Raw genomic sequence first — 25776 nt, 5'->3', positions numbered from 1 at the left:
CACAAAATCATCCGTCAATTTTAAGCAATTTAATTAACTCGTATCGGCATACGATTAATTAAATAATCAATTAAGAGCGTCACCCTTTAGGTATGACCTAAGGAGATCAACTGATCACCACCGTCGATCGCATTATTGTCGGAGGACACTTATTCCAACAGTCCCAAGGATGACTTTCCTCTACCACATATCGACATATTGGTGGATAATACAATAGATCACGCGTTATTGTCCTTCATGGATGGATATGCGGGATATAACCAAATCAAGATGGCCATAGAAGACATGAATAAAACCGCGTTCGTCACTCAATGGGGTACCTATTGCTACACGGTTACGCCATTTGGGTTGATCAATGCCGGAGCTACATATCAACGCACCGCAACTACACTATTGCATGAAATGATGCATAAGGAAGTTGAGGTATACGTAGATGATATGATCGTCAAGTCCAAAGATAGAGAGGGGCACATTGCGAACCTTCGCAAATTCTTCTCAAGACTACGAAAGTACAACATGAGGCTCAATTCTCAGAAATGTGCATTTGGAGTAACCTCAAACGGAGAAAGAAGTTAGAGGATTCTTGAGCAAGGTGCAATACATAAGTCGATTCATATCGAAACTCACCATGATCTGTGAACCTATCTTCAAAAAGCTAAAGAAAACGGATCATACCATGTGGGATGACGGCTGTCAAAAGGCGTTCGAACGAATCAAAGAGATACTAGCCAAACCACCAATGCTCATGCCACCCCAACGAGATCAACCTCTTGGTTTATATCTCACAGTAACTGAAATAGCCATTGGTGCCATGCTAGCCCAAACCGTGGAAAAAGAAGAAAGAGCTATCTACTACCTTAGTAAGAAGTTCTTGGAGTATGAGTGCAAGTACACGCCACTCGAAAAGACATGCCTCGCTCTTGTGTGGGCAACGAATAAGCTACACCATTACATGCTTAGCTACTCCGTCAAAATATACTCCAAAATGGATCCTGTCAAATACCTCTTCGAAAAACCCGTTCTCAATGGACGCCTAGCAAGATGGACTTTAATGCTCTCGGAGTTCGATCTCAAGTATGTACCTCTGAAAGTTATAAAAAGACGCGCCGTTGCCGAGTTCTTCGCGGAAAATCCCATCAAAGATGCACAAACAATATACACCTGGTCGTTTCTGGATGAGGACATACTCCAAACCGATGTAAACTCTTGGGACCTTTATTTTGATGGAGCGTCGAACTTAAGAGGATTTGGAATAAGAGTGTTGCTCATTTCTCCTGAAGGCGAGCATACGCCACTTTCTGTCAAACTCGACTTCGAGGTGACAAATAACGCGGCAGAATATGAAGCTTGCCTCATTGGGCTATAAGCAGCAGTAGGTTTAGGCATCAAGAATCTTCGGGTACATGGAGATTCATCTTTGATCATCAACCAAATTACGGGATCCTGGAAAATTTGAAGTGAAAGCCTAGCACCGTATCAAGCCAGAATAGACCAAGTTGCCCAATTCTTCGATCAAGTAACCTACCTACACCTACCTCGAGAAGAGAATCAATTTGCAGATGCTCTCGCAAAACTCGCATCTTTGATTAATATGCCGGATAATATGGTGGAAATGCCTTTATGCTTCGAACGATTGGCAGAACCGGCTTATGTACACCAAATCACAGATGAAGAAAAAAACCCAGAGGAACCTTGGTTCCAAGCGATTCTGAACTTCAAACTCAACGGCACCTATCCACCAGATATGGGCAAGAGGGGACAACGTGTTATACGCTTACTAGCCTCCCAATACGTCCTCATGCAAGGAGAATTATATAAAAGAACACCTCTTGGTTTAATACTGCGTTGCCTTGATCATTCACAGGCACGGAAAGTGATGGAAGAAGTCCATGACAGAGAATGTGGCCCTCACATGAGTGGACCATTGATGGCAAAGAAAATCACACGTTTGGAGTATTACTTGACCACAATGGAATCCAATTGCATCAAATACGTCAGACATTGCTATAACTGCCAAATCTTCGGGAATGTGCAACATGTCCCTCCTTCATTACTCTACACCACGACATCTTCTTGGCCATTTTATGCTTGGGTAATCGACATCATCGGAAGGATCACCCTAGCCGGAACAGGAGGTCACTGTTTCATTCTAGTGGCAATCGATTATTTCACCAAATGGGTAGAAGCGGCATCCTAAACTAGTCTCACAGCCAAGAACATGGCAAAGTTCATACAAACCAATATCATCTGCCGATACGGTTGCCCACATGAGATCATCAGTGACAATGGGTCATATTTCCAGGCTGAGACTGAACAATTGCTAGCCAAGTACAAACTCAAGCATCACCATTCCTCGCCGTATAGACCACAAACTAATGGCGCAGTAGAGGCAGCAAACAAGAACGTTGTCACAATCCTAAAAAAAATGATTGATAATTATAGAGATTGGCCGAGCAAGATACCATTTTCCTTATGGGGATATCACATATCTGTTAGGACACCCACTGAGGCCACTCATTTCTATTTGACCTACGGCATGGAAGCCGTGCAACCAGTCGAGCTCGAAATACCATCCTTGCGTATTTTACTCGAAAATCAAATCCCATACGCCGATTGGAAGAAGGATAGATATGAAGAACTCATCCTCCTGGATGAACGAAGGTTGCGCGCATTACATAATGTGCAAACATATAAGGCACACATCAAATGAGCCTTCAACAAAAGGGTTAAGCCAAGAAACATCAAAGAAGGAGACCTAGTGCTCAAATTAGTTAGAGCTCTTTTACCTGTCGATCCACACGGAAAGTTCAAACCCAACTGGGCCGGACCATTTCCGATCAAGTCCATACTCCCGGGGGGTGCGGTTAGAATCACAGACCTAGATGGGAATGAATTTGCCAACCCAACTAACCTAGACCAACTGAAACGTTACTATGCCTAGAATAGGAACAAAAACGCGCCTCGCGTAACCTCACGTGTCGCTCATGTGGCACGAAATAAAAAGCGGCCCCTGGCCAGCTGAAATAAAGCTTAATGTCCCTTTGCTCTTGCATTTTGATCAATCGTCATCCTCATATCATCAAATAAACTGAATTGAGCTTTAGGAGTAAGTAAAGCTCATGCTTATTTTCTAGTTCATTACAAGCTCTTGCTTAGAATAAGTATTCTTTTACATTTACTTGAATTACGCGCAAGGGTTTGATCTCAGTTTTTAAATGAATACGTAGGCAGTCCTTCACAGGATACAACCCATTATTTTTAAATGTAAATAGAAGGACATTTGCATACGCATTTGAAATTCGACAAGAATAATAAAAGAAAATCACAACGGTTTCATGACCAATTAACCTTTATTCATTTCCTTCCATAATAATAATAGTATGCCACATAATAAATAATACTAAAAATAAAATAGGCTAGGATTCTAAAAACCCCACCATTTTATTACAAATAATAATAATAATAATAATAATAAATAATACTCAAACTTAGGCTATTCTTCCATCTTCCCTTTGCCTTTGTCATTCTTGTCATATTTCCTATCTCGACCACGAGCCGGGCGCTCCTGCGCTATCTCAGACCTAATCACCAATGGTCTCTCTCGTGGTCTAGCCTTGCCATTCTTATCAACCACCTTCTCGATGACGGGAGAAGTCTTCGGTTTCTTCGACGGATGAACAACTCGAATTCCGGCTTCTTCCTCTCCCTCGGTCAAATGCTTCTCTTTCTCCTTCTCTACATCACGAACCTTATAGTCAACAGGCTCGCGCTTCCTTAGCCTCTCGCGCTCCTCGGGAGTAGTAGCCTTCCTCCACAGCAAGTAGGAATCCGACACCCATAGTGCGCTAACAGAAGAGTTTAGGAACCACATGTTTCTCTGAGCCCATTTGATGGCCCACTCTCTTCGGCTCTCAGTAGTAAGCGCGATGGCAGTCTGAGGGACAGAATCAAGCTTCGGAATCATCTGCTTCAATCCAACCTGCCTCATCAGCCTCTCTGGGAAGATGCATATCATGAATTCCAAGCCAGGAATGCGCACCGATCGGGTAGAATCTAAAGAATACACTCCAGTAACTGACTTGAGATGCCACCATGGTACAATCCACCTAATTAGGGGACCATCCTCGTTCTTCAGCTTGTTCTCCCAATAGTTGCAAACTCGAGTAAAGTTCACCATGTAAAGCCTAGTCCTCATTGCAATTGAGCGAGCATGATAAGCAGGAACATTAACTGGGGCCTCAATCAGCCGCAAGCGTTCCATAAGCCAGACATACCAAAAGGAGGTATTAATATAAAAAAAACGAAAAAAAAAAAGAAAAGAAAAGAAAGAAGAAAAAAAGAAAGTTGTATTCTTTTACCTGCAAGATGATGGGACTTCCTAAATAAGGAAGGTCGCGGTTGGCTTTCCTGTTATCTAACCCCAATAGGATCTCTCCTAAACATAGGCAAGCTGGGCTCCTGTGCAGCTCCATCTGCTCAACTAGGCTCAAATAGCAAGGATCACCTCTCATATCCTCATCAACATGCCCTTGAAGGACATATCCATGTAATAGGCAAAACCCGAATGCCCTACGCCTCGCAACATGGAAAATAGAAGGATCTGCCCTATTTATGAATCGATCGATAAAATCAAACATTTGAACTCCTTTTGAGATCACAAGACGGTCAACCTCAGCTCTTGTCAACAAAGCAAATCCCTAAATTTGTTCTTATACCCTTGAGAAGTGGAGGGTATAGCAGGCATATGTTCCGCGTCCCAACCGCCAATTACAGCAATTGATACTGTCGTTTCGTACCAAAAATAAATACCTAAGTACAACTAACTAATAGCTAGCAGCAAGTAGGGTCGATCTCCACAGGGAGGCTAAGTTGCTATCTATCTGTCTAATTCGGTCTGTCAGGGTGTCACAGAAATGGGGGTTTTGATTGTTGAACTAAACTAATGAAAAGGTAAGAGAGGAAATAACGCAAGAAATTAACAGAGGAGAAGGGAAGTATGCTAGGAGTCGGTCTACCGTGGCAGCTATCAGATCTTATATTATCAGGAATACTAAGACGATTAGACTATTGATAAGAAGAGCTATGGTCGTCACCTTTCGGTCCTTAAACCGCCCTAGAGTGTAAACAGCTTAACTTTCGCCCTCACTGCAATACTCTATTGTAATTAAGCAAGCCTTCCCTTCCAATCTTTCGATCTAGGTCGGGGTTAACTAAATTTATGGTCTCCTGCATGCATTCATTCGACCGGATAACAGTTAAATTGCCTAATACAATTCTTATCGCAGGGCTAATCTATTTAATACAATTAAAGCATGCTACCACGGCTTCCCTAATCCTAACATACTATGGAAATTAGCTACACATGGCTCGGGGTACTACACTAGCAATTGCTAATCTAATAACATAAGACATGGCAACTAAAAGGAGAAACAATAAGAGCAATAAAAGAAAAAGGAAGAATAAAAGGGAAGAAATAAGTTACTGATTTAATGATCCGGAATTAAGAGAACAAGGTAACAGTGTATTGGAACAAATAAGAGAGGAGAAAAGAGAGTGTGATCCCTCGGTGATTACAAATGACAACCCTTACTCCTATTTATAAGAAAATAGGAGTAGGATTAAACCTAATTAACGAATTAAAGCTTAAAAGCCCAACCCGTCAGCATAGCCACTCGATCGACTAACTACATCACTCGATCGAGTGAACTTGACTCGATAACAGCTCGATCGACCTAGAATAGTGCTCGATCGAGTAAGGCTATAAAGGAACTGGTCGATCGACTAAGAACACAACTCGATCGACTGATTATTCAACCTAAAACCACTCGATCAGGTGGATCTTGACTTCAGCAGCTTATAATTCTCGTTAGTTTGACCTTGGCTTGTCCTTTTAGCTCCCGAAACACCTTCACGCATCCCAAGACAGCAATATTTCCCGCTCCAAATTATCTCTTCCTCCAAATGCATGCTAAACGGACGGTAAATAGCTTGATTTCACTCCTTTCGGGTCCCTTCCTGTAAATAAGACAAAATAACCCAAAGTAGCATATTCGGGGCATTTCGTAGCGTAAAACCACGATAAAAGCATAGAAATACGTGCATAAAATAGGCTAAAAAGACTATATAAAATGCACGTATCAAATCTCCCCAAACCAAACCTTTACTCGTCCCCGAGTAAACTAAAATGCAACTAATGGAACGGAAAAAGATAACTCAGAGCTAGCTACAAATGCCCACTTAAGCCAATTTAATGCAAGTAACTAAACACTTATAGCAAAAAGTCAAATGCAAACGAGTTATAGGATGTTTATAATAAAACTGAACCGTCGACCTTGCAAGACCTTTAATAGTGGACTCTCACGGGTCACTCTTTCTCTCATGAAGCAAAGGGTGAACATATATATGTAAGAGAGAAAGAAAAATAGTCGCTCACCTAAACTACGACCCACGTAACATGCATGCATCTAATATGATAGACAATTCTAGCTACCAAACGTACATTCCAACCAAACAAGGTCCGTCACAGCCGAGGGCTTACAAAGATATGGTAAAGTGAGGCAATGGGTAAGAAAAGGCAAAACATTTATGGGAATGTGGAGGTATAGGTGATCAAGCTAGTACCTAAACAGAACCATATGACAACATCCGATTCCAACTCAATTATGAAATAAACACATGCCCTTCAATTGGCATAAATCTCACCAAACCAAACTGAACTAACTCCTCAAATGATATAAGATAGAACAAAGGAGCAGAAACCGATTCAACAACTAACCATCTTTTTTTTTCATAATTTTTCTTTCCTTTTTCTATTTTCTTTCGGTTTCTTTTTTTTCGAATTCTTTTTTCATTTTCAATTCTTTTTTTTCTTTTTCACGTCTTTTTTTTTTCATCATCCTCCCTTTCTTCATAGATTACCAACTCCGAATCAACAGAATACGAGCCAAATTTGATACAATAAAATATATACCGCAAAACATACACTAAACTAGCTTGACAAGGCAGGCTAAATTTGGGATGTAGCTAAGGGTCAACTGGCAAACTTGGCTAATGTGGAGTTTAAATGGGTAAAAATGAAAGAAAGGGAAATTGTAAGCACCTCCCTGCATGTGACACCAACCACTAACCCGAATGTATGAAGGCAAAAAGCAATTGAATTTCATATACGTGCAAATTGATGATACATGTTATGCAAGGAGTAACTACTCACAATCCTACATGAAACTGGTCACAAATGACACCAGTTTATAAGGCTCTAATTCTTAGAATATATAAGTAGGTTGCCAGAATTTCAGGTCAAGTCTATATGTTCAGCTAAATTAAACATTAACTCGTAGATTATGCAATAAGACAAAGCTAAAAGAATATATAGTTTAATGCAAGGCTTAAGCAAAAAGACAGTTGCAGTGCAATTTCATCATTGAAATCTACCGTTCCGACTCAACCTATATGCAAAAATAAACGTGATTTTTTGAATTTTCAACAATTTTTCAAATTTTTATTGAATTTTTTTTTTTAATTTTAACGAAAATAAACAACAATGCAAACATAAATTAAACATGATAACAGAAATGCAATAAAAACAATATGCAGACACAAATATGGATGCATAACCTCCCCAAACCAAACCGTACAATGCCCCCATTGTACCAAAACATGGAAAGGAAACGCAAACTAAAAGAGAAAGAAGAGTAAAAGCGGAAAAACTCACAAAATGCGCGAATAAGGGGACCTCCCCAAACCGACCATGAAATGGGAGGTTGCTAAGGGCCCGGAAAACCGTCTCAGGAAGCTAATCCAAGTCAACAATACTCGATCTAGAGGAATAGTGTCTGACCGAGTAGCATGGGCGTCTAAAACTGCTCGATCGAAAGGTAACTAGGTCGATCGAGTGGTTTCTCATCCTGCAGGTGGTCGATCGAGTAACATCTTCACTCGATCGATTGGATTCATCAGCAAAGGTGCTCGATCGAGTAGAAAAACTACTCGATCGAGTGGATCTCAGCGTGTTACCTGCAAAAATGCAATAAAAACAGCCCGCAAACTAACAAGACAAGCATACTGAGAAAGTCTATGGTATAAAAACCATTTATTACAACTTAAGGTAAATAAAAAGCAAAATTAAAATCGCCGGGTTGCCTCCCGGGTAGCGCTAGCTTCAGACAGGTCCCAGCTCGACCTTCTTTTTCTTCGAGCCACTCAAACTAATCACAATCAAAACAGCTCAAAGCGCGCAGCAACCTGTCAAATAGCTGCGCATGTGCTACACAACAGCATAAGTAGCACCAAAGTGGAATAACAGAATAGGAAATTAAAATAATAAACCGTTTAAGTCTAACAAATTTCCTATGTGAGCTCCCAAATTTATCCACATAATAAAGGAGCGCGGGAGCAACTGTCAATATATAAGGGTCCCGATTCAGATTAGCAATTTTGAGATGACATGTACGGTGAGAATTTGCTAATTTAATCGTCCACTTGAGAGGGGGTATAACTTTAAAAGAAATTGCGCAAGTCAAACGAGGCAAAATACTACTAGTACAAACAATAATAAAATTATCGTTTACTACCTCAGATTGGTCGCTCTCAATGACGGAATCATCGGTAAAAGAATTCATTACCTCTTCCGTGCTAGGGGCGAGTACCGACTCAAATTGTTTCCTCAACAACCTCCTCGGTGGAATCCTTCCCGTAGATCGCAGACTTCAAGTGTATCCGACTACTGTGAATAGGGGAGGTTCACCGTAACCTTCATCATCGTCAGACTCGTCATCCAAATCAAACCAAAATGACGAACCAAAGCTCCCAATGGCCAATTCAGTCGATCGAGCAGAATAATCACTCGATCGACCACTTTCCTCCCGCATCTCACTCGATCGAGTAACAAAATCACTCGATCGAGAACTATCCTCCTGCATGTTACTCGATCGAGAAGAGATACTACTCGATCGAGGACTTTCTTCCCGTCTGCTGATATCCTCGCATACACTCTGGAAATATGATAGAAAGTCTTCATCCGAAATGTAGAAATCATTTTCAAGATCGGACAACGCGGGTTCTTCATGGAAAAACCGCTCTCGGCCGAAAGCACACCTCTTACCTGTTGCCGATCATTCAACCAAACGTTAACCGAGCAATTTCAGCATCGCACTCGGTGACTTGAGCATCCATATGTCTATCATATTCTAGAATTAAGGATTTCAGCTCCGCGATTTCTTTTCTCTGTATATCACGAGGATCCTGTTGCGGTGGCCATTGATGGGGTGGATGTGGCGGCACAACTACAGCTGCATTGTGCTCAGCAGCACCACGTCCCCAAGATTTCTTCCTTTCCCAACTAGCAGGTTTCTCAGATTGGGCTTCAAACTGAGCAATTAGTCGGGAGACAGATGTCATCTTGGCAAGAGGGATCGAAGGTACTCAAGCCTTCCCTTCGATAATCTCCCTCGTGCTTTGTCTAATAAACCCGTAGGCCTACCAAAACAGCACTAAAGAAAAAGATAAGAACGGCCTCAAGGTACTTAGTCTTCCCTTGAGGCGAAAAGACAAACAAAATAAAACAGATAAAAAGCGTCGCCTCCCCGGCAACGGCGCCAAAATTTGATGCTGTCGTTTCGTACCAAAAATAAATACCTAAGTACAACTAACTAATAGCTAGCAGCAAGTAGGGTCGATCTCCACAGGGAGGCTAAGTTGCTATCTATCTGTCTAATTCGGTCTATCAGGGTGTCACAGAAATGGAGGTTTTGATTGTTGAACTAAACTAATGAAAAGGTAAGAGAGGAAATAACGCAAGAAATTAACAGAGGAGAAGGGAAGTATGCTAGGAGTCGGTCTACCGTGGCAGCTATCAGATCTTATATTATCAAGAATACTAAGACGATTAGACTATTGATAAGAAGAGCTATGGTCGTCACCTTTCGGTCCTTAAACCGCCCTAGAGTGTAAACAGCTTAACTTTCGCCCTCACTGCAATACTCTATTGTAATTAAGCAAGCCTTCCCTTCCAATCTTTCGATCTAGGTCGGGGTTAACTAAATTTATGGTCTCCTGCATTCATTCATTCGACCGGATAACAGTTAAATTGCCTAATACAATTCTTATCGCAGGGCTAATCTATTTAATACAATTAAAGCATGCTACCACGGCTTCCCTAATCCTAACATACTATGGAAATTAGCTACACATGGCTCGGGGTACTACACTAGCAATTGCTAATCTAATAACATAAGACATGGCAACTAAAAGGAGAAACAATAAGAGCAATAAAAGAAAAAGGAAGAATAAAAGGGAAGAAATAAGTTACTGATTTAATGATCCGGAATTAAGAGAACAAGGTAACAGTGTATTGGAACAAATAAGAGAGGAGAAAAGAGAGTGTGATCCCTCGGTGATTACAAATGACAACCCTTACTCCTATTTATAAGAAAATAGGAGTAGGATTAAACCTAATTAACGAATTAAAGCTTAAAAGCCCAACCCGTCAGCATAGCCACTTGATCGACTAACTACATCACTCGATCGAGTGAACTTGACTCGATAACAGCTCGATCGACCTAGAATAGTGCTCGATCGAGTAAGGCTATAAAGGAACTGGTCGATCGACTAAGAACACAACTCGATCGACTGATTATTCAACCTAAAACCACTCGATCAGGTGGATCTTGACTTCAGCAGCTTATAATTCTCGTTAGTTTGACCTTGGCTTGTCCTTTTAGCTCCCGAAACACCTTCACGCATCCCAAGACAGCAATATTTCCCGCTCCAAATTATCTCTTCCTCCAAATGCATGCTAAACGGACGGTAAATAGCTTGATTTCACTCCTTTCGGGTCCCTTCCTGTAAATAAGACAAAATAACCCAAAGTAGCATATTCGGGGCATTTCGTAGCGTAAAACCACGATAAAAGCATAGAAATACGTGCATAAAATAGGCTAAAAAGACTATATAAAATGCACGTATCAGCAATTTCTTCCGGAAACGGACAGATATCGCCTCCAGGGAAGGCAAACACGTGGAAATTCGGGTCCCAATACTCAAGACAAGCATCCAAGAACGGTTTGACCACCTTGATTAGCTTCAAGCTCAAAATTGATTCAAAGTTGTAGGCACCCATATCGTGTTTCTCCACGTTTGAAAATTCGTTGATCCATTCTTTAAGACAGATTTCTAAAGTATTCATGATGTATGCTTAATTAGAGAGTTTTTTATGTAATAGACGGAAGAAAGACGGAAGAATTATGTGAATAAAACCTCCATCGACGTCTGTATTTATACTAAAAGTTGTTTCCTAAAATCTGTCAGGACGGACACACTGGGAAAGGGCGCAGCACCTGCTGCGCCTCTTCAAAGGGACGCAGCTCATGCTGCGCCTCTTCCCCAGCCTTTTTATTTTCTGTGATTTTCCGCGTTGGATCTTTCCTAATTCCTAAAAGCACACTTTCCTATTCATATGGGTTATTATGTTTGGTAATTACGTCAAATTACCACGTTTCGAGTTTCCTAATTCCACGGGCACACATTTCGAGGCGACATCGGCATTTTCGTCATTTCAGCACGCTTACCCATTGCTTTTTACTTTTCTTTTTTGGGGAATGATTTCACCAATTTAGTTATTCATTTTAAAACTTACCCATTTCTTTTTTACTTTTCTTTTTTGGGGGAATCATTTCACTTTCGTTTCATATTACATTTCAAACTTACGTGTTTTCATTTTTTTTAGGGGGTAACCCTCCCTACCCGTCCGGTCATTTTCGGCAATTTTTTTGCATTTTTTCGAGTCTTCGTCTTGCGCTAATTTAGGCCACGTGTACATATATATGTTCTATATGCTTTTCTGTGTAAAATTCGGCAGCATGACGGCGTAAACCGTCATCTACCAAACCCTATTCAAAGCTAACCTGCAGGTACAAACAAGGCAACCAGCAGCAAAGGCACTCAGGCCGTCATATATACAACCAAAAGAAATATGTACACCAAACTGGGGGCTCGTGCCCAAAACAAAGTCCGAAAGTCCAAAGTAAAGGTCCTAAAAATGTACAAAAGTGTATGAAGTACAGCCAACAACAAAAAAAAACAAAAGAACTACTGCTGGTTTCCACCCAACTCGGTAACTCTCGCCTCGAGAGCAGCAATCTCAGCGACGCAGACCTCTAGCTCCCTCATCAGGCGAGCCGTCTCCTCCTGGGACTGCGCTAGCTCCCACTCCAGGTCGCACTCCCTCTGCAAATGACAACAATTGGCTTATGTCAATTATTTCAAACATAAATAAAGTTAGAAAATTCAAAAATGAAGTAAACAGAAGGCTCATATCTGACATCCTCGACCGCCAGCATGTGCCTCGACGGCAGTAGCCTGTAGCCGATTGGCTACCCTCCACAAAGCCACGAACCGAGATGGCGCTACCTGCATTTCAATAAACAAGGATTCTCAATGATTGGAAAAAGTTAAACAAATGTATTCTTATACAAAAGCTAAACAAGTAGGGGAACTTACCCTCCGAATCAGATGCTGCCACTCGTCCAGACCAGCATCTGTCACCGCCTTGCCAAAGTCGCGAAGCTCGGAGATCGTCGTCATCCTCGTCGCATCAGTGTACTCGAGGGTCTTGGGGTACGCTGGGGGCTCGATGCCCGCCACCTCAACCTCCTACAAAATTCAAAAGGTTTACATTAATCGATGATCATTCATTATGTTTTCAAGCCAATCGAAAGAAAAGTGAAGCACTTACCACGACCGGCCAGTACGCCAATCTCCAGTAGAGGAACGCCGAGTAGTCCTCGCAAAGAAGAAGGAGAGCGTCGCCGCCGACGCCTTCCAAGTCAGCCTCCATCTCAGCATCAGAAGGCTCCCTGAACATCGTCCGAGAAGGATCGATGGGGAACGTGAAAGCATCTCGAGAGCATTGGCGAGTCAAACGCTCGCCCAAGTACCACACGAGACCCATCAACGTCCTCAACAGCAACTGGCTCGAGCTCCTGGGTCGAAGGACCTGAGCCACAAAAGGAGGGACGCCGGTGTAGTCCGCCCAAGGCCTGGGAACCCACTAAAATAAGCAAACGAGAGGTCATTCTTATGATCAGTTCTAAAAGAAAGCAATGAGAAAACAAGAACAGAAAGATGAGTCGAGAAGTACTCACGCCATCTAACTGCAGAGCATTCACATCCCGCCGACAGACGTCGTGAGAAGAACGCTGGCTCTTCATACGGCACATCACCCAATCCCTCACAACGAGATAGGCTCTCTCCCCCGGCTCCATCCTCTTGGGCGCGAAGCCCGGAAAGTATGAGTACACCCACGCTTGCAAAACAGGATAATCAATAACGATCTTTCGTGATTCGACAAGGAAAAGAAATGATCTTTCATGATATAAAATGAAATAAAGGTTCATACCTCCAGCAGTAGTCAAGGACCAACAGTGGCAGGAGAAGTCCCCTTCTCCACCAGCTCCGAACGAACCATAGCCCTCATGTAGCGAATGAGGACCGCAAAACCAGCAGTGACCCAGTCCCAACGGCCTAGGCCACTCAGGTCAGAAAGGAAGGGAAGAAGCTTCGTCGACAGCCTCTCTCCCTTGTCTCCGAGGTAGATCGAAGACAAGAACCACAAGAGCCACAAACGAGCTCTCTGCTCCGCAGTACAGGGAGGAGGAGCCGTCTCCCTCCCGTCAATCACCACTATCGACGGGGTCTTCCCAGCAAAGTAATCCCGGACGTAGGAACTCGGCACTAACCCGGGAACCGCAGCAGCTTTTGCCGTCAGATTCCAATCGATCAAGCTCCTAGCCTCAGCCGAGTCCACTCTCATGGCAATCTCCGGCCACACCACGGCCTCTGTCCCGCACGGTAGGCCAGAAATCATGTCGTAGTCCTCCAACGTGACCCCAACCTTACCGAAATGCAAGTGAAAGGTCGAGGTCGTGTCCCAGAACCGATCAAGTAAAGCTCGAATCAAGCTGAGGTTAGCCCGAATCTCCATTCCCTTGATGTCCCTCCATGCTCGTACCAAGGCGCCAAACGCTCCCCGCTCGATGATGGTCTGCTCCTCCGCCGATAGCCTCCCGTAAGCCTCCATCATCGTAGTGTAACCCGAGAAGGACTTGATGTTCCCGGCCTCCTATTTTGATTCAAAGCAAGAGCTATCTTTAGCTCGAATGAAAGAGAAAAGGAATAGCAAATGAAAATGAAAGAAGGTAAAGGAAATAATGATGATTTCAATTTACCAAGCTCTTCACCGTCCTGTAGGACAGGTGACTCTCCGCCGCCCAGATGAGATGTCGGCTATCCCATCTCTCAGCCCACTCCTATGCTCCCCTCAGCTGGTGACCACCTCGTCCGACCTTGGCCCGTCTCGGGGCCTCCTGCTCAACAGCCTCCTCCTTGACGACCTCGTCCTCCTCAGCCGCCACTACCGCAGCAAAAGCCTGCTCTAACGCCTCCTCGAGCATACGAGAAGGGTCAAGAACGGTGTCCACGTCCATGGTACCCCTCCCAGACGTAGAAGACTCGTCACCTGCAAAAGTAAAGTGAATTTAGGCCGCGTCAAGTGACGACGAGCCTTAGTTAGGTGATTTCCAAGCTTTCGAAGCTCCGAAATCGCTCTTTTCTCGCCACCTTTGGCCATTTTCCAAAAAAACCCGACCGCTCATGTGGTAATGTGGGTCAAGTCAAGCCTAAATTGAAGCCTAGTCATGGGTTCGAGTCGGAATTTCGAAAGCATTTCGTTATTACGGCGATTATGTCCTAGAAAACTGTCCTAAAAAAGCCGTCACAAATCGAAAATATGAAATGGTAAGAAGTTTACCCATCATACAAGGATCTCAAATATCACGTTTCGTCAAAAATGGGAAATCCTAAGGCTATTTTCGAAGCGATTTACGACTCAGCTGTGAGACCGTCTCAATTTCGCTCAAATGCTCAAAACTCAATGAAAAATCGAAATGAACACATGGTTATCATCCTTATACTACCAATTATCCATTTACAAAGTCAATTTTACAAGTCAAGATCATTTGGGGGAAAAGCCCCAAATTTTTCGACATTTTAGGGTTGGAAATCCTAATTTGTCGGTCCAAATTGCATGATAATGGAAGATTAATGCAAAAATAATACACATACCTCGATTAGTCATGGCAAATGCAAGCTTTTGATCAAATTTTGGTGAGAAATGGCTAGAATTTGAGAGAGTATTTGATGATTTATGTTTCAAAAATTATGAATAGAACACAATTTTTTATCGGGTTTTACTCAGACAGGGACACACCCAGAAAAGGACGCATCAGGTGCTCCGCCACTTCCAAGAGTCGCAGCTCTTGCTGCGCCTCTTCCTCAGCTTCCCTTCAACTCAATTTTCGAAAATCCGTTATAAGTTCGTTATTTGTGGGCCCATCTTTGGTGCGCCTCTTCCTCAATACCATATATCGTATATTTGGTCCGTTTGATATTTATTCTTCGTCCGGACCCGTATTTTCGAGCAAACTTCAAACTGTCGTGGTACTTTATCAAGACCTCGCTTGCCACAATGAGCGAATACCCTCTGGCAGGTGTTTTGACACGCCTCAATTGTGTTCCCCCAGCGAGAGTTCCGGACAGCCAATTGTTCCTCTCAAGACGCGAAGATCAACCTCGATTATGTTCCCCCACCGAGAGTTCTGGACAGCCAATCGTCCCTTTCAACACGTGGAGATCAACATCAGTCTCAAGTTTTACCGAAGTTTGTTTGAAAAACCGACCCAAGCAGATTTCTCCTAGCGGTTCCTGCCTACGTCCTGCTTTTCTTCGATATCACGTTTCGTTTCCCCTTGGAGTCTCAAGGATTCTTTGGTATGGTCTCTTCTTATGGCTGGCGAGCCTCCTTACGTAGTCTAATGGACTTTAACCGACCCTCCCCGATAGTCGACAAACTCTAAAATGGTCCCGACGACAGGTCCATGGCTCAGACCCCTTGAGCCGCCTCGCGTGTTAAAATGGTTATAAAAACCGGGTTTGAAAATCGTCATTATGACAGCCTAGGAAGGCGTGTTGAAATGGTTATAAAAACCGGGTTTGAAAATCGCCATTACGACGGCCTAAAGAGGCGTGTTGAAATGGTTATAAAAACCGGGTTTGAAAATCGTCATTACGACGGCCTAGAAAGGAGTGCAACGGTTTGCAAAAGACCGAGGTTTGAAATAGCCATTATAACGGCGCAAAAAGGTGTTTTTGAAAGTTTGAAAATGACACGGAAGGACTTATGATCAAGTAGCACATAAGCACTCACAGTTCATTATGTTATGCATTATGCTGACACGGGTTTTGGCTTAGCAGAGTGGGTTACACACGAAGAAATCAAACCCCGATTTGCGAGAGGGATACCAATCCAAACAAAATGTGTAAGGAGGGTGCCCTAGCCTCGTGCTCGAAAGTGATGAAAGCTCTTTGACGAAACAGAAATGTGTCACGTCAATGGTAATCTTGACTCAATCGGCATTCAAAACGCGGGGATGAGAAAATTCACGCCGACGAGACGAGCTAATTGGTCGAAGAGGGTTAGGTTGTGGCCCGGACAAGGAACCCAACCGTGATCGTAATATCAATTAATGCATTCCAACCAAGACCTCGTTCGAGTCTTACCATCTAAGGATCACAAAGACGTAAGTGTCCTAGTTCTCCACAGCGGAGTCGCCAAATATGTGGACATGGCCCACCTGCAAGCCCAGCCGATCTGTGGACATCCAGCGGTCTTTTGAAAGCCACGCTCGGCGGCGTAAAAATGATTTCTACCGGATCGTTTTAGATCGGTCGGTTTCGTCTCGGTAAGGGTCTCGAAACGATTAGAGATGTTCGGAGTCGCCACCAAGAATTTGTGGGATGCTTGGAACCCGTTCGAAACCACTTTATACCTCGGTCAAACGAAGCACAAACCAGTGTTTGACATAGGTACTAAAGATAAGGAATCGTCCCTCTTTAGCATCCTATCTCTAGAATGACTCTCGTACGCCCTGGATAAGGTCGTCCACTATCCAAAGTTTCTGAGTAAGAGGTGAAGGTACGTATTGGGAAGCCCTTTAATCAGACACCCAATCCCGCCCGCGGTAGCGGCCTCTACTGATCGATCTTGGTTGGTTGAATGCAAAAGTTGATAAAACGGTTTAAATGCATGAATGCGAATCCAATAATTTAAACCTAACATGTGAGAGCTTTCTAAGTCGGTTGATTTAATCCAAATATCAAGTATAAGATGTTGTGTTGGATTAATGGTTGATTTGCATGCAAGACGGAAATTAAGAATCCATTTACCGTATTAGGTTTATGGTGCATAACGTGATCCGCTTGTCTTAGTAAAGCATTTTACAAATATGATTTTTTTGAATGAGCGAATAGTCATCTGATCCGTCCTATATCCGGGCTAACCGGAGTCGGGATCGTCCTAGACTAATGCTGGAAAGGGAACAGGCCCTGCACCAGGCAGCCATATAAGGCGCGAGCCTGTTGGCGATGAAAGGGGGTCTCCCCTGGTTTGGAAATAAGAAAGAAAAGGGCATGTTTAGGCGCGGGTCAGTCAACGGTTTAAGACGCGTTCTGACCATTTGAAAAACATTTATAAAACGTGTTGAAAAATGGGTATTTGAACCCGTTTTGATTTGAAAGGGTCTTTTAGACCGTATTTGTTGATTTGAAGAACGGGTCTTGAATAATCGTCATTATTTGATGATATTCGGTGTCGAGTTCGACGTGGCAAGCTTGACATGAATAGTTTTGAAAATAATTATCAACTAATTGTTTTAAGTTCATTTGAATATAATTAGTCGATACTCATCATCGTACCCGGGTTAAAATCCGGCATGGTATGTGGAACCAAGGATGACTTTGTGTTGGTGACTAATATGTTTATTTTGGAAATGTAAAGAAATGATGAAAGGCTTTAAAATACCTCCCAAAATGTAAAGAAATGAAATAAAAGGCTTTAAATACCTTTTAAATGTTATTAACCAAATATTATCACCCAAACACGGATTTAACCGTCATGGTATAAGGAACCAAGGGTGAAAAATGTTTTATGGTTAAAAACAAATAAACTAAAATAAAAAAAAGGTTTGAAAATATTTGAAATGGTAAAAACCGATTACAAATATGAAAATGAATTAAAGGGGAAAGACGAGAACAAACACGGTTGAGTTCTGACCTGGGCACCCCATTAAGGCGCGAGCCTTTGTGCACAATAAGGGGCTTCAGCCTCAGGCCAAAACTCAGTTTTGGCTCGTTTATCCAATGTTTTGGATCGTGTTATGCATGTTTTAGCATGTTATAGTCATAAAACAAATGAAGACATGATAAAAAAAGGATTTTTACACCCTCATTCTTATATGTTTGGTTATGGCGAGAAACCGATGTAAGTGTAACAACTCGTTTGGTCGGAAAAGACTCGGTTTAAAACCGTTTTGGTAAGTAAAAAGAGTGTTTTATTAAGATTAGTGACGGTGTAGTGGTCGAAGTGGTCAGTCAAGTGATTTAATGCACGATGACGGTACCAAACAATGTGTAAGGCTTGTATTTACGATCAGTAGGTCGTAAATACGCGTCGGATTGTGACTTAAGAAGTCGAGTCGAGAATTTTAAGGGAGAAAGGAGGGGGCGGACACTCGCGCAAGTTATCAAATGGGGGCATTTGAGAGGTATTTATAGGAAAATGAGTGGTTGTGTGAGTTTTGAGCGACGTGGCCACCTGGGCTGCTCAAAGAGGCGCGAGCCACGTCGCGGGTCTTCGAGTTGTCCTGTCACTTTCACACAAGTGCAATCATGATTTGTTCTATCCTAGGATTTGTAGTCACATGTTTGGTACTTGACCATTCATGAATCCGGGAAATCTTAGTATAGATGGCTTTGAATGTTTTGTTTTTGGTGGTTGACTCGGTTTGACTCGTTGTTGGAGTCGGGATTTGAATTTTTGAGTCGGTTTTTGGTCCGGTGTCTGTTTTGAGTCTAGTTAGTGTCATTGCGACCCCGTCGTCGTGCATTAAACACTCCATGTACTTTTGAAAAGTCTTGAAATATTTTATTTTCGAAATCGTTTTAAGTTTTCCGACGTAAAGTTGTACACAAACTATCGATCAAACGCCGCGATTCCAAAGCATGTTATAGTCCGATAATCATCGGGTGTTTATTGGAGTCTCAGCAGATACTGGGTATATACATAGCCCCCACTTTGACTGAGGCTTGGACAGGGCAAAAGTCAAAGTAGAGCCCCCAGGTCAATCGAAGATTACAACCTGGAGACCCAAGCGACGTCGAGGCGGCTCGAAAGGATTCGGGCCAAGGACCTGCCGTCGGGAAGGGCGACGCCAAGGCGACTCAAGGGTACGAGCCAAGGACTTGTCGTCGAAAACAGTTTAAAGTATGTCGACTATCCGTGCGGGTCGTTTAAAGTCCGTTAGGCTACGTACAAAGGCTCGCCAGCCATAAGAAGGAGTCATACCTGAGGCATCTTCGGATACGTCCTTGCATGTTTGCGGATAAAGGTCGCCAACTGTGGTGCGTATGTGAGGAGGGCTTGCTAGCCGCGATGCATTGTAAGGCTCGCCAGCCCTGGTGCGTACCTGAGGAGGGCTCGCAAGCCGCGATGCGTTGTAAGGCTCGCCAGCCATGGTGCGTATATGAGGAGGGCTCGCCAGCCGCGATGCGTTGTAAGGCTCGCCAGCCTTGGTGCGTACCTGAGGAGGGCTCGCCAGCCGCGACGCGTAGTAAGGCTCGCCAGCCATGGTGCGTATATGAGGAGGGCTCGCCAGCCGCGATGCATTGTAGGGCTCGCCAGCCATGTTGCGTACATGAGGAGGGCTCGCCAGCCGCGGCGCGTTATAAGGCTCGCCAGCCATGGTGCATATATGAGGAAGGCTCGCCAGCCGCGGTGCGTAGTAAGGCTCGCCAGCCATGGTGGGTCGGTTAATTGCCCGAGAGAATAGCCGCGCCGAATGGGCTTGTTTTGAAAGTAGCGGACTCATGATGCCGCCGTCAAAATAGTGAATTTTGAATTTCCACTATCACTATTTCTGAAATAAGCGGGTTCCGCGATGAAGCCCCCCTGTTGACATTTTGAAGGAATAGCGAATTTTGAACTTCCACTACTCGTTTGTTTGAATTTTTTGAAGGAAATAGCAAATTTTAAATTTCGCTATTACGACTGAGGTGACGGTTTATGTGCCACCGTTGACATGTGATAGAAAGAGTGAATTTGGAATTTTCCACTATTATGTTTGAAGTGACGGTTTATGTGCCGCCGTTGACATGTGAAGGAAATAGTGAATTCTGAATCTTCCCTATTACGTTTGAAGTGACGGTTTATGTGCCGCCGTTGACATGTGTGGTGAAAATAGTGAAATTTGAATTTCCACTATTATTTTGAAAATGACGGTTCTAATTGCCGTCGTTATAATTTGAAGGAAAATAGTGAATTTGAATTTTCACTATTATTTTGAAAATTGACGGTTTTAATTGCCGTCGTTGAAATTTGAAGGGAAAATAGTGAATCTGAATTTTCACAATTATTTTGAAATTTGACGGTTTTAATTGTCGTCGTTGAAATTTGAAGGAAAATAGTGAATTTGAATTTTCACTATTATTTTGAAAATTGACGGTTTTAATTGCCGTCGTTGAAATTTGAAGGGAAAATAGTGAATCTGAATTTTCACTATTATTTTTAAATTTGACGGTTTTAATTGCCGTCGTTGAAATTTGAAGGAAAATAGTGAATTTGAATTTTCACTATTATTTTGAAATTTGACGGTTTTAATTGTCGCCGTTGAAATTTGAAGGGAAAATAGTGAATCTGAATTTTCACTATTATTTTGAAATTTGACGGTTTTAATTGCCGTCGTTGAAATTTGAAGGAAAATAGTGAATTTGAATTTTCATTATTATTTTGAAAATTGAGGCAGTGAATTTTGAATTTTTCACTATTTTTGAAGAGAAAATGGCGGTTTTGATCGTCGTTTGTTTGAAATTTTTGGAGGAAAATAGTGAATTTCGATTTCACTATTTGTTTTTGTATTTGCAAAATAACGGCCCTTAATATTGTCATTGAAAACATGAAGTTTATTATGGGAAATTGGGCCAAAGCCCAAAATTTCGCTGAAAGAGCAGGGAACACCTGATTGAGGCGCGAGCTTCCTGGCGAACCAAGTGAGCTTCCCTATTTTTCTGTAAAAGACGCAAGGCTTGTTCGCATATCATCCATTCTTCGTCTACTTCACACAAACTCGAAAACCCGCGAAAAAATCGCCATTGTTGGTCTCTAGCTTGCTTCCGTTCATGCCATCATCAATAATGTCATCTCAAGGTATGTATTTCCTCTTGAATCCATTTGAATTTGTTGGTCTTTTTAATAGATTGAATTAGGGCGAAATGTTTACCCTAGAAAATCGATTTGGGCGTTTTTGATTGAGCCCGTTTCGAGTGAAATTAATGATTGTATTAAGTTAGAAACCTGTTTTAGGAGTATAGCGGTGCTTTTAGTTTGCATTTTGGTCCCCGTTCCCGCTCCTTATGTTCGAAAAACGTGAGTGAGGTGGAGAAACCGTCTTATCTCACAATACCAAGTTTATTTGCTTGGGTAATGGGTCCCACTAGGTTGCATTGTAGTCGGGAAAGACCGTATTTGCCATTGTGGACCTTTGTTGTGTATTGTGGGCAAAATTGGAATTTTTGCCTTTTGTGACGGTCTTATGTCTGACAAAATAAGCGCATGCTTGAGCTTGAATTGAGTCAGTTTGCCTTGAAATGGACCTTATTGGTAGTCTAGGTCGCATTGGGGCGTGATAAAATCACGTTTGCCTTTTTGCGGTCGTTTTTGAATTTTTGACCGGTTTGTGCTCAAATTGGCGTATAAATTGCCTTTTTGAGCCGTAGAAAAATTCCCCTTTGCATTGGGAATGTATTTTGGTTTGTTGACGGACCTTAAGTGGGTCTTGGGGTGCCGTTTTTCGTTGTGGTTGTTTTGACTCGTCTTTTGCTTGAAAAGAAGGGCGAGTCGTTTTTTGTGCGTTTTTTTTTTTTGTGAATTGTTTTTGTTGTTTGGTTGGGTTTGGGCGGGATTGCCCTTGTTTTACTTTGCAGGTTGTTTTTTGGATTTGTCCAATTTATGCCATCGTAATGCCGAAATTTCGGCCGACGTTCTTTGTTTACCTTTGATTGCAGGTACCATTTGGGGCCTACGGGGTCCGTCGTGGAGGCTTTGGAGGAGGAGGAGAGGCGACTGTTTTTTGTTACAGGCTTGGTTGTGTTTCTTCCTGGCGGCTTTTGCCCGGCCAATGATCGGATACCGATCGTTGGTCGTTGTCTGCAGAGGTTCGGATGTCCGATGAGTGGGGTTCAATACGGGCGTGTTATCCCATGTTGCCACTTTTGATCGTTGTCGAATTCTGGTGATTAGGGGTCAACATCGGGGTAGTGTCCGTTGTCATGGTCGCTTTCACTCTTGAATTCTGCTGATTGGAGGTCAACGTCGGGGTAACGTGCTGAGTTACGATCCTCGGTTGTCGTGTCATCCGAAGTCTGCCAGGCATCATTTTTCTTTTTGTCGTGGAGCAGGAACGAGGTATTAGCGTCATGGTAACCACCTCTACTTCCGTTGTTGCTCCTCTGTTTCTTGTGTTGCTCCCTTTCTTTTCCGGGCTGAAGGATAGGGAGTCCTTAGTTCGGTAGGTGGCGGATAGCCCCCAGTTCGTTGTCTTAGGCCAGCGTCTGTATGATAGATGGTTGTTTTAGGCCAGTGTCTGTATGATAGATGTCTGTAGTGGATCCTGTTTGTACGGTCAGTTGTCCGTATCAAACGTGTGTCGATGTATTTTGCGTGAGGCGGTTTGTATATATGTGTTTTAGGATTGTGGTTCATTTTGTGATTTTTGGGTTTTTGTGTTGTGTTTCGGAGGAGCGTTGTCGGATGTCAATTCTCGTTTTTGCTTCGCACTAGTTCCTGCATCGTTAGTGTAGAAAACAGGCAACACGTAGCACATACGCATAAACGTAAACACGTAAAAGCATTTGATTGAAAACAAAATTAACCAAGATGACTCAAAGTTAAAATTGAATTTTGAAAATGAAATGAATTTTGAAAAATTCCGCGACAAGTTGCCACGTTTGGAATTCAAAATGAATTAATTTGAAAATTGAGCAATTAACTCGTGTCGTGAATTAAGTTGCGTTGAAATTGATTTGTGACTCGAAAAATTTCAAACTCAATCCGCCAGGGAAGAATTTTAGAAAAGATTTTTACGAGTGTATTTGATTTGATTGAGGTCAAGACTCGAATTTGTGAGTGCTTGAAATTTTGAGGAAAACTGATGTCGTGTTATCAATTTTCGATTTTTATTTTAATGGAAAATTTGAGAAAAAAGCGAAAAAATTTCGGAATTTTAGTTGACATGGAAACGATCCGTCGCGGGGCGACTAGCCCTTCCCCCCTTAAAAAAAAGAAAGAAAAATCCGTATGTTTAAAGCTGCGTCATGGAAACCGTGTCGGATTTCGTAAAACGCGAAAACAAGGAAATGTGAGTGTGAGGAAGCACAAAATGTCTCGGATCATCCCGAGTAGGCGCGAGCGTTCTGGCGGGAGGTTTGAGGTGTCAGGAGAAAACACAAGTTGAAAGAGACAAGTCAAAGCGGGAATCCTGGGAGAGGGCCTAAAGAGGCGCGAGCAGCCTGGCGAAGGGAGCCAGCTCTCCCCTTTTTCTGAAAAATGCGCTGATCATTTTGTATAAATAGTGATGCTTGCGCTTCATTGTTTCATCATCCGAAACACAAAAACATCTCTAAGAAACCTCTTCTTCTTCTTCAACAAAAATATTTCATGGATGCCTTTGAGAATGTGTTGCGACAATGGTGTCGGGATTTGTCGCCTCCCGAAAAGTATCAACTCATTTGCATGGGAGTTGGTTAATTGTTGGTGCTCCGTCAAGTCAAGGTGCAACCTTCATTCCTCGAAGCATGTTCTCGGTTTTGGGATTCGAAACACCATGTTTTCGTTTTCCCGAAAGGTAAAATTTGTCCTCTTGCCGAAGAAGTTGGAGCCATTGGTGGGTGGCCGCGTTGTGTTCCGGTGCTTCCTCTGACTCGGTTGTGCTACAAGGAGAAATTCCGTTCCATGTTGGGTTTGTCGACAAGTCAAGTCAACTTCCTTCTTGCTCCACATGGTGTGGACATGTTGGCTCTCATCAACATCTTTTCCAACCGATTAGATGCCAATGTTTCGGAGGTGGCTAGGAGAAGGGCTCTTGCCTTTTGCCTTGTCCATGTATACCTCTTTGTTGATGCTTTGAAGAAGGAGGGGCCCAAATGTTATGGTAGCATGACCCTTGTACATGTGGTTGAGCAAATGGAGCATGGTAGAGATCCATCATGGTTGGTGCTTGGAGAGATCATCCAAGCTTTGGACAAGGAAGGCTTTTGTGGAGAAGCTCCCTCATTCGGATCCCCAAGGATCCTCCAAGTATGGCTATTGGAGAGGCTAAGGTATGTAGAGCCTCCGGTTGATTCTTCTTCTTATTCCTTCCGTCACCTCACCATGAGGAAGAAGTTGTACTCGAATAGTTTTGCTTCTACCGAGGCTTATTGGGCCGCAAGATTGGCGGAGGAGGGTGGTCCTCACATCCGTTTGGTGGTGCCATGGTGGCACTTGAGGTCCTTCACGGGGTTGCCCGCTTCGGGTGCTAGTCCTAGTTCTTTGGTGGTGGTGGGTTTGAAGGTTGTTTCCTTCATTTATCCCGAAAGGCTCATGAGGCAAATGGGGCGTCAACAAAAGGTGCCCGCTCAAGATACCCTTGTCCAAGAGAATGTTTTCCGGAACTCCGAGCTTGTGGAGGTCTTGGAAAGATGGTGGGCCACTCGGCCGCTTTGGGAGGTACCGGACCCCGTTGCCACGACATGGGTGACTCCCGCTTATGTCAAGTGGTCACGTGCTCCGTCCTTGGAAGAGAGGTCAAAATTTCGTAAGGACGAGGTCGTCGACTTGAAGTATCGAGAGGTTGGCAAGGCCAATCGTGCCTTCTTTGAGGAGTATGTTGATGGAGCTAGTCCCAATGTGATGAGACCACGAAAGAGGAGAAGCTCGGGTCCAAAGAACATGGTGGGCCGTGCATGGGCTTGTTTTGGGCCGAACATGGGGTATTGCACTAGACCGGAGGCTGTTGTCGTTGTAGATCCATTGAGGATCCGTTCCGAGGAGGAAATCCATGCTAGGCGGGCCAACAAGAATGACCAGGGGAAGATGTACCCCGAGGGAAAAGGCAAGGGTAGAATAGAAGAGTGAAGACCTCCATTACCCATTTTATTATTATGTTGTATTAGTGTTGTGAATCTTTATTATGTTGTACTAGCTAGTTATTGTGTGTTTTGTGCTAGTTTTATCATGTGAGGTGTTTTAGTCGAAAGCTTTGACAAGTTGTAGACTCGTCGAGCTTTATTTGTTGTTGAAATTGTAATCCCCCATTATTAATTAAATAAGAGGATTGCTTGTGTCAAAAATTGTGAATGCTTGTTTCTTCCATCCATTTTGTAAAGGCAATTCGATTTGAATCGTCCTAAACGCTTGCATTTGGGAAAGTGGGATTTTTGTAGGAAAGGAGAAAGGCTCTTTTTTGTATTTTTGTGGGAAAGGGAATGGTTTTCCTTTTCTTTTTTTGATGGGGATGTTTTTTGTATGTGGGTTTTTTTTATTATGGGGATGGTTGTATCCTTCTTGTATAAGAAAGGACTGCCTACGTATCCACCTGAAGAGGTGAAAGCAAACCATGATCGTAGTTCAAAATG

Source organism: Silene latifolia, chromosome 6, assembly GCF_048544455.1.
Source record: "Silene latifolia isolate original U9 population chromosome 6, ASM4854445v1, whole genome shotgun sequence".
In the NCBI taxonomy this organism is placed as follows: Eukaryota; Viridiplantae; Streptophyta; class Magnoliopsida; order Caryophyllales; family Caryophyllaceae; genus Silene; species Silene latifolia.
The sequence above is the reverse complement of the archived record's forward strand: the minus strand, read 5'-3'. Positions refer to the sequence as shown.